Genomic DNA, 14,586 nt, shown 5'->3' with positions numbered 1-14,586 from the left:
CATCCTACTCCTCAGACCAGGAATAATTCTTGTCTCACACAAGTGGAAATTGAAGAAGATTAAATGAGTTTCCCAAAGCCATTCTGGGCACAGGTATTACACTGAATGTTCTGCTTTAAGGGTACAAAGTTCTGCCAGAGGACTAGACTTTTGGAAGTTTGCCCTGAATTATTCCCCTCCTCATGTTATCCACTTTGTTGTAGTCAGTGCCAGGCTTTAGATTCATTGACTCTCTCTTATACAAATAGTGGCCAACACCAAGACAGCTCAGGTCCATTGAACAGTCTATCTAAAATAAAATTCAGATTTAATTCTATAATAAATGACATCCACTCTTAGAACAGTAGCTGGACTGAAAAAGAGAGTTGAGTTGCTGTCTGCTTTCCAGGGTCTTGCTTCAGAAAAGAGGCAACAAATGGCAATAAATGGAGTTGAGACATAAATTTCTGAACATGGTCTTCAGGGTAGCCATATGTGTTTTATGTGAAACACATGAGAAATATTGTCATAGAAAGTCCAAATGGACAGTCCATACACATAATAACCATTTGGAAAGGCATGTCTGGGAATATCACCTTGATGTAGTTGGCTGCACAGCAGCTGATTTTTGTTTGAAAAAGACCTTTTATACTGACTGGGGGTCTTCAATTGCCTGGAAGTGTAAAACTGGTTCTTGAGTAGCTGTTTTGACATGTGGCAAAAATGAAGAATAATGCTTTATAATCTCCCTGGAACTTGAAATCTGGTTAACTGGAAGCCCTTAGTATTTGAAGGTCCTTGGACAGCAGCCACTGCAGTTACATAAATGCAAAATATTATTGGAATAGGTAGTAGGTGTCCTTCCTTCCTTAGGAATTGCCCCACTTAAAACCTCAGTTCCTGTCCAGTCCCAAAAGTTCTTTTTAGTCTTGTTTTTTTAAGCTATGACTCAGTTCCCCTGCCTTCTCCTCTTCTAGGTTGAATCCAAGGTTGTCCAATTCTTTTCCCTACATGGTCTGGAGCAGTGGATATGATGTATTCTTGTTTACAGTATGCTAAAGCAGAATATTTCTGAGATGTTTACAGGTACTTCCTGCCCCAGAGGAAGAATATAGGATTTCCATCCTCCTCAGCAGCAGTGCCTTGGCCTTACTGGAGCCAAGGAACTCAAGCTGTGTGATCTCTCCCTTCCTGTTTCTTTTACTTGACGCAACGTGGTCGAGTTGTTTGATGTCTAGAGCGAAGGATACAGAAACTCCAGCTTGCTAAATTCACCACTTATTTCCTTTATTATGTTCCCTACTAGGAAGTTGTGAGGATTAACCTTTTTTCTTTGCAAGTTAAATGAGGTCCAAGACACACTTGAAACACTTAGCAGCTTTTCTCTTTTGTGTCAGGAAAGCTGGACTCTTAAGGCTGCCTCTCTTCACTTAATGCGAGTTTGGGGTATAGCTAAACATTTTCAAACACTTTTGTGTATCTTCCTTCAGGGGATTTTTCCTTTAACTCTCACAGGAGACTTCTAGGTGGAACTGGCAGCTTAAATACTTAAATACTCTGGAACTTCACCTCATATTTATTTTCAGCTTGACTTCTTTGGAGAAGAAGGTTTCTGTGTCCATTATTTGTAGGAAGGTTTTTTGAGCCCTTCTCAGACTCTAAATTATTCTGTCTGCTGTTACTCTGTAGTGCTCTGGGTCCCTATTTCTCACTGTAGATTTCCCCATCCTGGTAAATATGGCATTTGACTGATCCTGCCCCACCCATCAAATCCTGCATCTCAGCCAAAGAGCCCAAGGATATAAATGACAGGATGTGGCTTTCTAAATACTGAGTCTCTGTGTCAAATTGTTCCATGCTAATGACAAATATTTTCATTATCACTGCTGTAATCATTTGCCATCTGTGGCCATCGTCATCCTTGTGGAAGCCTGGCACCACTCCTGCCTTAAAAGGAAGGTTCAAACTTCAGGTTTGAGCAAGAGGGTGGACATACGGAATTGAAGAATCAGTGTAGGAGTTGGCTTGTGCATTTTAAATCCCATCCTGCAGCAGTGAAGGGTTCAGTCCATGAAGTCCAAACCCATTGTCTTCCTGCTGTTTGACATTCTTGTGCAGGGAACAAAGACACCAACATAAAGCTCCAGATTTACCTTGGTGTTCCTCCCCTTGGAGCTGCAGTGCTGCTGCCTTCAGGGTTTAATATATCTCAGGGGAGTATCCTGAGCAGTGTCTTATGAGACATGGGCAGTTCCAAATGGATCACTACTTCAGCCAAATCTGCTCATATTTCATATCCATACCTACATCAGCTTTAGGAATGGGATGCCCAGACTTGCACTGCCACAAAAAATAATGCAAATTCATGAATTGTGGCTGTGTGGTATAGAAACAGTGTATATAGCTCTGTGGAAGAAAGGTTGGTTTGTTGCACTCCTGCAACGTGGCTCTTGCATGGCACATCAGCTTCTTTTATTGCAAGAATAATATATTAACCTGACTTGTTTCTTTATTTGAGTGACTGCCTCAGCCATGCCTTACCTTGTGGTAAATTTTGGTCAAACCTTTGATAGTGTTTCCATTATAGTTAAGGAGTCCAAATAGGGCCTGAAACATTGTTCTGCATGTTTTCTGATTGTTTTTTCTTATCTCAAGTGTAGAATAGATTGCTTTGACATTTCCAGAAAGTCTTTCTAAAGCCAGACAGAAAAATAATAGAGAATATTTGATTCTGTTTTTTGGACAGAGATCTAAATGTGTGAGCTTGAATACTTATATGGGTGTGATTTTGGTTCAGATTCTTTTGGCACTAATACTGAAATATTTGGATTCTTCTACTCAGAACATTCTAAAGGATGCATCCTTTTCTTCAAGTCTGAGTGCTTAATGCCTTTTTCTGTTTTCATAGATCTGGCCTTCTATTCAAGCAAGTTCATGCTCCCTCTGGATACTGAAGGAGACATTTTGAGCACATTAGAAGGCTACTAGGAAGAAGTTGATGGTGATTACATCTGATGTAAAGAAACTAGCAAGGCCTTTAGCTTTCTGCCTGCAGCCCTGTACTAGTTTGCCATACTGTATTGCTCTGGACTCCATATTCTAGAGCTGTTCAACCCACATCCAGATTTTATTTCCACCAACTTCCTTGCATGGTGTTTGTATAGGGGTGTCAGGATGATGGATAACTTGGAACTGATTTGGAAGCTATTTTTTTTGACTGAGCCTTGAATCAGGACTGTTAGTGCAGTTCAGCTTCCCTGTGTGATGGTAACAAAAATCTTTGGTGGGCACAGGTTTAGGTCCTAAGATTTTGCTGCTGTTGGAGAAAGGTCTCTTTAGCAAACACTGTTCAATGCTTCAGCTGGTAGAATTCAGCTGAATTTTGCAACAGCACTTAAGTGAATCCTGATGTTCTGTTGGACTTACCTCTGGCACATTTTCCATTTTGCAAACCTAGAGGATAAAAACACCATTGACAGAGAACAAGCCTTGGCATGGGTTGTGCAGAGTAAAAGGTGAAGGATTCAAAGGAAATTCAAATTGTGGGGACTTTCCAATGTGAAAGGAAAGTCTAATGCAAACTACAGGATCCTTTTTAGGTGTTTTAAAGTAGTGTATGTGGGATGGCTCTCAGAGCAACATGGTGTCTTGTACAAATATACAGAGAGCTTTAAATGCTCCTAAGTCTGCTGGGTCTTTGCTGAGAGCCTTTGTGCAAGAATTTTTGGTGTTTGTGATGAAAACAGGGTGTAATCATAGCTTAGGTGAAGAGCCATAACCACGATTAGACAGTATTAACTTCTAGCAAAAATTCCTGGCTTTTATAACTTTCTTCCTCATCACCTTTGGGATGTGATTTGGCTCGGTGACACCCAACACCACAGCACCAGAGATGGTCCATGGGTAGAGGATGATGTCTGATAAAGGAGAGGCAGATGGAGGCAGTGGAAACAGCCTCTGTGCAGGGGGACATTGGGACATAGTGACACAGGATGGGTTTCTGTAATAGGCAAATTAAATATGTTCTGAGTTAACCAAACACCTGCAATAGTGTTTGCTTGATACAATATCAACAAAAAGTATAATCTCCCTTATCTGGTAGATATTTTCTCGATGTTTTCACATCCTTTGTGGATAGAAAGCACTTCAGGATGGCTTCTGTGGCAAGATTTCATTACTGCAGCTATGGCCAAAAAAAAAAAAAATCAGCTTTCCATCACTTAATTACAAAATACATCACAAAAATCTTTAATTCTTCAATTAAAGCTGGAGACTTTTTTATACTGCTGTTCCCATTAGTTCCCTACAAAGGGGGTGAGGTCTTGGCAGTGTATGTCTCCATCTGTTTCTTACATGTGAATGCAGTGGTTTCAAAATCCATAATGTGCAGGACCTGCTTTACATTCTGCTCACAAATGCCTGAGTAATGCTATAAAATGATGTGGAAAAAAATAAGCTTCTTTTCATGCTGATGCACTGTAAGTCAGACATTTGGATAGATTCTGAGGTCAGAAAGGACCATTATGGTTATGGTGCCAGACCTACAGGCCATAGCTTTTCACCTAGTGATTTCCATATGGAGCCAAAGAACTAGGAAATACTTATTTAAAGGAAAATCCACTCTAGTCTTGAAATGCACCAATGCAGTTCCTCTAAAAGGGATATCTTGAGTGTGTTTTTATAAAAAAGTACAAACTGGGAGCTTTTCATGTGAATATAACAATATAAAATTTAATAAATTATTGTTAGGTGTATTTTATGCTACATAGTAAGATGGTGACAAAAACAGGACAGAAAAAAAACCAAAAAACCTTTAAAATCAGAAAGCTCCAAACTTCAAAATATTTATGTAAATCCATATCACAACCAACTTGAAATAAGAATGAAGGGTGACTGGGAGTGACCAGCACCTCCTTTGTCAAGGTAGAAATGGCTCTGAGGTAATGAGAGAGCTGACATATGATTAAAAATTGCAAGAGATTCAACCCCTTTTTAAGTAACATAACCAGGATTCAGATGTGTGTATATTTTCAGAAATGTTATCCTCTGTACAGTGGCAATACTCTCAAGTGTGATCAGTGATTATCAAGCATGATTTATCAAGATATTCAGATCCTATGGCTCATAGATGTGTAGATGAATTCCCAACCTCTTAAAATTCACCAGCAGCTTTGTCCTGAAGTGAGGCTCTTATCACAGTTAGCTGCATTTGAAGACTAAGTCTTAAATTTTATACTGCCTTGAGCATTTCTGTGATTCCCTGACTTGATGGTTGATATTGAACATTGATAGACATAAATGCAGTTGCAGTGTGTCATAGATGTCCAGACTTCTTTCACACAATTGAGTCGTTCTTGAATAATAGGTCTATCATTTACAATTTATTCAATGAATAAAGAGTGAGTTGGAAATTAGTGTTAGTAGAAGTTCAGAGCAAGAGGAATATTGTAATCCAAAATGCTAAAAATGATAGAATGTTTCCTACAAAATTCAGCTGAAGAGATAACAAAATACAAATTGCTTCCTAATAACACCCCTTAAAAACACACAAATTTTCTCCCTTGGAGGATGTACACATTTTAAAAGAAACATGGGCAATGCTAGACTTTGTACAATCTCTCCTGATCCATAAAAGATGTAATAAGTCTTTTGGGTGGAGGAGCACCCAAACTTCTTTTTTAATTTCTGTGTGGCAGATGTTGTTGTCTCCACTAACATGACTCTAAAGTTACTCTTCAATCACTTTATCTGGAAGTTTTATGGCCAAATGTACCCAGCTTCTAACTTTCTGCAGAGTCAACATAGAAGGACAATTTGGCATTCCTGGAAAAACCTCTGTGAGCCCACACGGGATCATTTCCTGCTGGTCTTTGACAGAACGATCTAATTGCAGGTTATGGCTTTGGATTTCCCATCCTTACCCATCCTGGACAAAGACAGGGACTGGCCTTTCCTTGGGATATTTCTGACTAACAGAACTTAAGGAGATACCACAATACTGCAACATGCCAGTGATTATATTGGTGTGCAATAATTGGGAGAGGCTTTCTGGACTGTTCTAGCTCAGCTGCACCAGACAGATCACTGCGAAGGGTGACACTGAGTGAGTCTTGCAGGAACTTTCCATCTTTGCTTCTGCTGAACAGATTGTCCCTCTTCTGCCCTGGAGGACATGGCCCTTTCTTTGGGGACAGCTATGAATCTTATTAAGCTCATTGCTGTAATCATTTCTGGTGGAGCCCACAGGCTAAATATAAGTTGCCTAAATATATGTTGTGTAATTACACATTGTGTTAAGAAAGACAGAAAGGAATAAGACTTGTTTTCTCCCCTCCACATTTTAAATGTTTAAACATGAAATGTTGTGATGCCTTTTTGGATTTCCTAGGAAGGTGTTGGGTACTTTTTTCCCCTCTCCTTGCTTAGAGAGCTTCCTTATGTCCTAGGGCATGTTTTGGAGTCTAGATGTCTTTTTATTAATAAAGAGGCTTCCCCCTCTTCGGCTTCCTGGGAATTGCAAGGCATTTTCTCATGAATTTTTGTGTTGTGACATTTGACAGCATAAAATATATATATATATATATATTTATATATATAAAAAACAGCCATGTGTTCCTTGGCTTCACCCACCATGGCTGGTTGCCATATTTGTTTGTTGGCCTGAAGAGCTGCTTGAAGGACATGACAAGATCATAGAAATCCCCTTTCTGTCACGCTTCCCCTGGGAAGAAGTTCTTTTGGAGCTAAAGCCCTCAGAATAATTTAAAATAGAGGTATTCTTTCAGAGATCCACCCATTTAAATGGAACTCACTGTCTTTTCTTGGGAAGGAAAGTTCCCTAATATCTCCATCTTCGTTGCAAATACGTGTGATACAAGTCTTCTTTATAGCTGGCCTAACCCTGTTACTTTTTTATACTCTTCTTCCTCTAATTGCCAGGAAACCTTTTACAGCTCTTTGAGAGTCGAGCACTAGGGTTTTCCCAAACAGAGTTGTGCCTAGATATTTAGACCCTAATTCCCCCCACATTACGCAACTGTTAGTTGGGAAAGATCAGCAGCAGACAGCTCGCTGTGGGACATTCAATCCCCACTTCTTGTAGCAGCACGTATAATCTTTGGGAGATGGTTCACGGACTCTCTGCTTGCAATACTTGGCAGTTCCCAAGCAGTTGCTGGGCTGGGAAGAAGTATCACTGATTGTCAACCTCAAGGGTTTAAGCAAATATGCCTGAAACGTCTATTTGTGGAAAGAAAAACTCTCGGCATTCTTACAGCACCAAGTCCTGGGAACGAGCATGGATTTCAGAGATCTATACCAGCATGACCCTGTGCATCACAGGATGTTTCTGCAGTTTGTATTAGGCAGAAACATTGAATCTGTGACTTTTGTGTACTGCGGTTACCAAAAGATCCTTGTCTGGGTGACTGTGGATGTATGATTGAAAGAATCTAGAGGATGATCTGAAAGAAACAGCTGAGAGGGGATCGCATCAATGCCTGTCAGTGTCTGGAGGGAGGTGGCAGAGGATGGATCCAGGCTCTGTTCCGTGGTGCCAAGCAATAGGACAAGAGACAACGGGCAGAAACTCAGGCACAGGAAGTTCCAGCTGAACATGAGGGGGAACTGCTTTACTGTGCAGAGACTGAGCAGGAACAGATCACCCAGAGAGGGTGTTCAGTCTCCCTCACTGGAGATATTCCTGAGCCATCTGGACACAATCCTGTGCCATGTGCTCTGGCATGACCCAGCTTAAGCAGGGAGGTGGGACCAGATGACCCACCGTGTGATTCCTTCCAAACTAACCCATTCTGTGCAAGAAAAGTCCCCATTGGCAAGCTGCAGGAATAGCAGGTTATACTAGTTATAAAAGGTTATACTAGTGCTGCAGATGTAGAGGAAAAGGAAGCAGAGCGTGTCCAACAAAGCAAATTTTCCCAGTGAATCAGGTTTGATAGGTCACTGTTTTTTCTAGACTAATGTAAAAATGAAGCTTGGTTATTCTGCAACCAAGTGAACCTACAGTGTCCTCCAAGATCAGATCCTGGCTCTAAGTGTCCATCCATGACTCAGAGTAATCTTCAGCTTTGTAGATGGCCTAGAGCAGGAGATTACTGGAATAACAGAGAACGTGTAAAATGATAAATCTTCCAGAAAATGTGCATGTATTTTGGGATAAATTTTCTCCCAGTTTTGCTTCAGCTCTTCAGGTTTACACACTTATCATCATCCATTCTTACATCTACCTCTTCCATGATTGTCCTTTGATGCTTTCAGAGTTTTTGCAATATTGTCACAGCAGCTGGTAGTAATAGAATTGTGAAACCTCCTCACACCAACTCCTGCACAGCCCTAATGCCCCTGTTCTCATTGGAGGGATCATCTGCACGATTCCATCCATGGGAGGGTGGAATCAGGCTCCTTAATGTGAATGCAATTGTAAATATGTTTATTTTACTTTCCCTTTATTTATCAGTGATGTAAAAAATAAATGGGAATCAGGTCTGTGGCAACCACCTGAAAGTTCGAAAAAAAATTATTTTCCTAAATTGTGATCTTATTTGTCTGTCTTGCTGCAAAAGAAAGTCTTTGAGAGCTGGTTAACTTCTATTTAATTACTTGCCTCTAAGGTTCAAATAACTAAGTGGAATCAAATGAAAAAAAAAAAAAAAAAAAAGAAGGAAAATTAATAATAATAAAAAAGTCTTTCCATGTCTTGCTAGCTGAAAAGAAAAAAAAAACCCAAGGAGTTGTGGCCTGAGGGATCCAGCTTCAAAACTAGTTTCTGATGTGACACAACCTTTCCTAAGCACATTTAGCTCTGCTGCTGCTAATAGCATCAAAATTGTTAAAATGGATTTAAGGGCATAAACTGTTGTTGCTACAGAAATAGCAGTAAGCAAGTAATTAAAATGCACAACTTTCTTAGGGGAATGGAAAGCATTGCAAGATACAGATGTAAGTCATTCTTCCTAAGTGCAATAGTCCGTGTTTAAAACAGATTTTGGACTTGAAATTCATCAATCTTCTGTAATAAAATGAGAGTGGGCTTTGGTATTGAGAGCCTAAGCTATTCCTTAGGCTTCACTGACAGAAACCAAATGAAAACCAGGCAAGAACTCCTCGCTAAAAGTGAGTCCATCTGGGGCTGGGAGGTAACAAGAATAGTCTACATCATGGGGAAAAGCTGAAGGCCAGCCAGGACATCAACAGGTAGATCATGTTTCCACAGCAAATTTTTGAGTCATCAAAACCCTTTCCTCTCCCAGGGAGAAGATTGGACAACAGTATCACCACTCGCTGTTCTTTGGAATTACGACCGTAAGCTCTGGGGACTGGCACGTATCTGATACACAGAGGGGAAGGCTGTGCATATCAGCATCAGCCTGCTTCCACCTCATTATTCCCTCAGAATGGGTGTTTCCATCCAAGTGATTATTTGAGATCTTTTGACTGAAATGTGGGCACACAGGTCTTTCCTCCCAAGCTTCCATTATAACCATGGTCTGGAATTTGTTATCGGTAAGTGCAGGATAAAATTGCACAAAATTAATTTTTTTTTTTAACGTTGACCTTGATCTTTTCTTTCTGTTACCCTTGATTGCCTGTTGGTTGCCTTCCATTATTCTTGTTGAAATGACAGAAGAAGAGGGAACAGCTATTAATGTTGATACGTGAAGTAAGGGTCAGGTTGCAGAGGATGAGGAGGTGGGAGGGAGGCAATAGTGTTGGAAGGCAGCAAAAAAGACATTATTTTGGTACATAGTGCATAATCAATTTATGGCTCTTGCCTCCCTCATACTTATGAGGCCTGAAATTTGGAAGGATTCTGTTTCTAAGGCTAATGAGATTGTTCGCAATTTAAAGATCAGGAATGAAAGAAAATCATGTTTATGAAGTCAGGGTAGAAGCTAAATGGTTTTTGGGGCAGAACGGGGTGGAATGTGGCTCCCTCTCAGCATTTTTTCATTGTTTGTCTCTGGAATATCTTGCACCTTCCTCTGAAGGGCTCGTGTTGGTCGTGGTGTGATCATGCCAGACACATCGCTGCTCCAATCTGGGTTCCTGTAATTGTCTATTTATTTAGGGCTTGGTTTCAGTTGCAGTGATTTGGAGCAGAGCTGTTATTTTGGTTTCAGAATTAAAGATTCTGAATAAATTAATTTGATCTGTCTGCCTGAGTTAATCTGTTGGACTGCCTGTAACAAGGCAGTCTGGAAAGCAGAGGAATGGCAATACCCACACTGTTCCCTACCCTTCTGGAGAGGGAGCCCCTTTTCCACTGGTAACTTCATACCAAGGAGGCCAATTTATCAAGGAAAGGAGAGGATTCTGGTTCTCTCTCACACACAGAACTCATTTTACTACATGCACAGCCTACACCCTTCCAGGAAACAATTGTGGAACCTGGAACTGTCCTAAGCAAACCAGGAGACCTGGTCACATTGAACTCTAATACTGAATTTTTCCACTGTAACTCAATTCCACTCTGACTTGCCAAAAGTTTCAGTCACTGGTTTCTTGTTTTCATGCTTTTATTCTGCAGTGCTCTTGACCATAGTAAAGAGTAATTTAAAAATATATGAATATGAAGGAGCAGAGGATTATAAACCAGGGTAATATTTGTTCAAAAATTGCATAATATGTTGAGGGATTTGAAACTATTTTACAGCCATTAGTGAACTCTGCCTGACAATGAACTGATTGGGTGGGAAATCATTATTTTAAAGATCTATTGCAGTGGCTAGCTGCTGGGTAAAAAGAAATATTCCTTTATTTCTTGGTAAAGGCAGATGAATAAACTAAATCTATTACATATACAGGGTATTTTAAAATCTCTCTGCCTGGTAGCCAGTGAGAGGTCAAAATCAGGTTTCCTATCTGCTAGTGCTTGGTCAAAGAAGTGTACAGGGTGTTAATTTAGCTCAAAGATGTCTGGGTAAATCTGTAGGAAGGAAGTTTGCAGACAGGAAGGAGGGGTGTGGATGGGAAAGGCTTGCCCTGTGCTGGGCTGCATTGAATGCAGTCTCAAATCACAGCACATGGATAAGAAAGAATTTAGAAATTAATGTACAATCTTAAGAATTAAATTCTCTATCAAGCGACCTTAGAGTCTGGCAGCTGTTCTGGAGCTGATAAGGAGGGGACCAGCTGAAACGTTCCCATGGAAGGCTCTTGTCCCTGGCTGGCATTACAAGAGCTGCAGAGCATGAATCAGAGTCTAATTCTGTCAGCCAGTGATAGGGCCTGCGAGGCACTGGCCTGTGCCTCAGCTGAACAATATACTCCCTTGAGTTATGGGAATCATAGAGTCCCTTTAGCTTTTTTTCTTTTTTCCTTGCTTTTTTTTTTTCCCCTCTTTTTTCCCCCCCTCCTCTTCAGCCTGTTTTTCCCACACTGTCTCCTGTCCTTTTCATTCCAGAGCATGTAGTGCATAAATACATGTGTGCATTAGCTCATGTGTATAGTATATCAAAGTGCATTTGGAAATGACTTAGCACAACACTGTTATCGTAGCCAGTGGAAGCAGCCCAATGCCACAGGACATATTGACTGTGTTTTTGACAGCAAGGCTCCAAGGATAACAAAATCATGTGTCTTGGTTTATGGGTGGGCAAATCTTAAAAAGCTCAGCTTGCACAGGCAGTGAGATGGAAGTGAATCTCCTCCCTCCTCCCCCTTTTCCTGATTTTTCCAATCGACCCAGGTTCGGTGTCATCGGGCCAGCCAGGCTTTTATCGCGTGCGACAAAGTAAACACCAGTGGGGTGACAGCGAGTAAAAATGCTGTGGGAGAAATAATTTGGTTTATTTTAACCTCACAGAAACTAAACTGTATGAAACTGAAAGTGTTCAACTGACTCTGCCTGAAGCCAAATGCCAGAGACACATTAAAACATCTGTTTGCGTTTATAACCTGATTGACTTTGCCAATGATAAAATGGATTTTAATATGATAATTTGAGTGCCCAGAGAAGTGGTATTAAATAGTTTGCTATTTTTGCCCCAGGTTACTAATCATTTGAGTCCTAATCCAAAGCTCCCTGAAGTCAAAGGGTATTTTCTTGCTGTCAGTCTTTGGGTGAGGTACATTTCTTCCTGAGGGCCATATAAATGTGCTTGAACACATCGTTGTTAGCACAGCAGTTCTGCTGGGTAAGGATTCATGCTGAGCAGAATTTCTGATGAGGTTTCAACATTTCTGACTTCCTATGTTTCAAAATAATCAGAATACAGAAAGCAGATACCATGGCATGTTATCTTTACATAGAAACACTGAATTGGGGAAAATGTAACTGAAACATCATTTTGGTTTGCTTCAAAGTTGGATGAAGGTCAGTAATCAACTCATAATCAATTATCTAATCCTCTTTCTGTAAGAAACCAGGCTGAAAATCCCATCAAAAAGGCCTTTCTCCAAATATGCTTGCTTCAATCTGTTATTCTCTCCTGGATCAAAGATGAATGAATTGTACCACAACTTGGGCCTAATTCTGAAGGTGTTCTGGATTAGCAATGAATGATCATAATACAAAGGAAATACAGACTCAATATTATGTTCTACAGACAGTTTTTTGGTTAGCAGTGTCTTATACAGGTGCTGTTCTGTAAGGGTAAACTCGTGCCCAAATGCTGCGCCAAAGAAACCCCCCCTCTCCTCACCAAAACCATCTGTAAATTGAGTTTCCCAAATGCTGATAGGGATGGTTGAGTGTGAGAATGTGTGATGCTGGAAACTCGGTGAAGGCCTTGCAGAGCAGAGTACCACAGGTATTTTGTTGGTTTTTCTTGGCAGCAGTGTGTCTGCTTAGAATGTGGGATTAATGAAAGCCTCCAGCTCAGAGCAATGGGCTGTATCTTTCATTCAAAGGTGACATTATTCAAAGGTTCATGAGTTTGAATGGCATAGGGGAGATTTGGGACTACTCTCATCTGAATTCTGAGCACAAGGCAGAGATTGAATTCCTGATGGTTTAGGATGGGGCTGTAACTTCAGCTTGAGCTAAAATGTCAGCATCAGAAATACATCAAACTTTCTGCTCAAGAAGTGACTGGAGAATCTCTAGGCAGGTAATTACTCTCAGTAATGTGCTTGTGTGTTAACTTTGCCTTTCCTCTTCTAATTTTTAGGACCAGGTTAAGCTTTTGTAGCAGATACTGTTAGCTAATGGTGTTGATGAAACTTTGTGATTAATGTGTAGTGTTAAACTACTTCTACTCTTTAGATCATTCATCAACAGAATTAATATGAATGTGAATTTCATGCATGAGTATTTGCCAAATAGTTCAGAGGATTTATTTGTAATGAATGAATTATTTGCAGCCTACGCATTTTGATTCTGATGTATGATTTTAATAGGGTAAAATCTTCTATTTTATTAATACTTTCTAAATAATTTTCTGCTATAAAATGAAATAGAAAAATGAATAATAGCTGCTCTGAAAAGAAAAATGATAATTGATATGAGTAAGTAGTTTAGGATGATTCATTACATGTGATGCACAAAAACACACAAAAAAGGAATGCCTTTAAAACAAGATAATGTAAACCTAAAGGAAATCAAGGCAAGCTGGGTAAGTGAATCAGCTCTCTAACAAAGATATATGATGATTACTAATATACCATTAAAAAATCTGGTCAATTCAGTGTCCTTGCTAATCAATATGTTTGCATGGTCGTGAGTTACCTCTCTAACCAATGTCCATGGCCACTTTTAACACATGGGCTGGAATCACATGTCACTGCAGCCCAGCTTCCAGGCCCTTCACGTGGACAAGCTTTTCTCCTGGCTGGAGCCTGCCAGCGAGGCTTTCAGTCCTGCTCTAGCAGAACTGGTGCCAAGCACTTTTTTGGTGTGAATGTAACAGATCTTTACAGGACCCAGGCTGGGGAAACCCCATACAAGCTCTGCGGCAAAACCCATGGAAATCAGATTTTGATCAGCCTAAGACTTTAAAAGGAAACAATCTGGACACAAATACTTTTCATTTTTTCCCCTTCCCCCTTTCTAACATGAGGCATCCCTTCTTTTTTCCCTGCATAGTTTGAGGGAAATATCTCAGTAAGCAATTACAGGATTTTATGCAGCGAACAGGGATCTCACAGTGTGATGTTTTTCATCTGGCATGTCTTTGTTACTCTCATTGTGGGCCGTTGTGCTGAGTAGAAGGCAGACATTACTCAGAATGAGAGTGGAGACTGTCTGTTTCTGAGTGCTGGGGCTTTATTTGAAATGCATGCTTTGCCAGTGAAGCCTGCATGTGCCTCTCTTTTATACTGCAGCCCCTCAGATGTTTGTTACAGGGCTGAAATAGTGCACAGATCCTCTGCCTTCCAACAGGCACTAACATTACACTTTTTACTAAATACACCATGAACAAGTGAGAGAGGGAATCACTGAAACTGAATCAACTTACCTGCTGCTCCTGCAGTGCACGAAATTGAGGTTTCTGCCAAACATTTGGCAGAACAAGAGGTACACTTTCTTTTTTTGAACTGAAGCGGTTCTTGTTCCAATAGAAAATATATAGATTAAAAATGTGTAACTAAATAAACCTTGAAACACTTTCACAGCACTTACACACGTGTCACTCTGCATGGACTCTG

At 40.3% G+C, this 14,586-nt stretch overlaps 1 long non-coding RNA gene across 1 annotated transcript in view; it reads left to right on the top strand.

Annotated features, from left to right (window-relative positions):
• The window catches only part of LOC131578127 (uncharacterized), a 30,223-nt gene extending 20,745 nt beyond the window's left edge, over positions 1-9,478 (top strand). Inside the window, exon 3 of the long non-coding RNA XR_009277380.1 lies at positions 9,249-9,478. This is a non-coding gene — a long non-coding RNA (uncharacterized LOC131578127). The remainder of the gene's footprint in view (positions 1-9,248) is intronic.
• Positions 9,479-14,586: the final 5,108 nt, after the last annotated feature.

This window comes from Poecile atricapillus, chromosome 3, assembly GCF_030490865.1.
Source record: "Poecile atricapillus isolate bPoeAtr1 chromosome 3, bPoeAtr1.hap1, whole genome shotgun sequence".
Classification (NCBI taxonomy): domain Eukaryota; kingdom Metazoa; phylum Chordata; class Aves; order Passeriformes; family Paridae; genus Poecile; species Poecile atricapillus.
The sequence above is the reverse complement of the archived record's forward strand: the minus strand, read 5'-3'. Positions and strand labels throughout refer to the sequence as shown.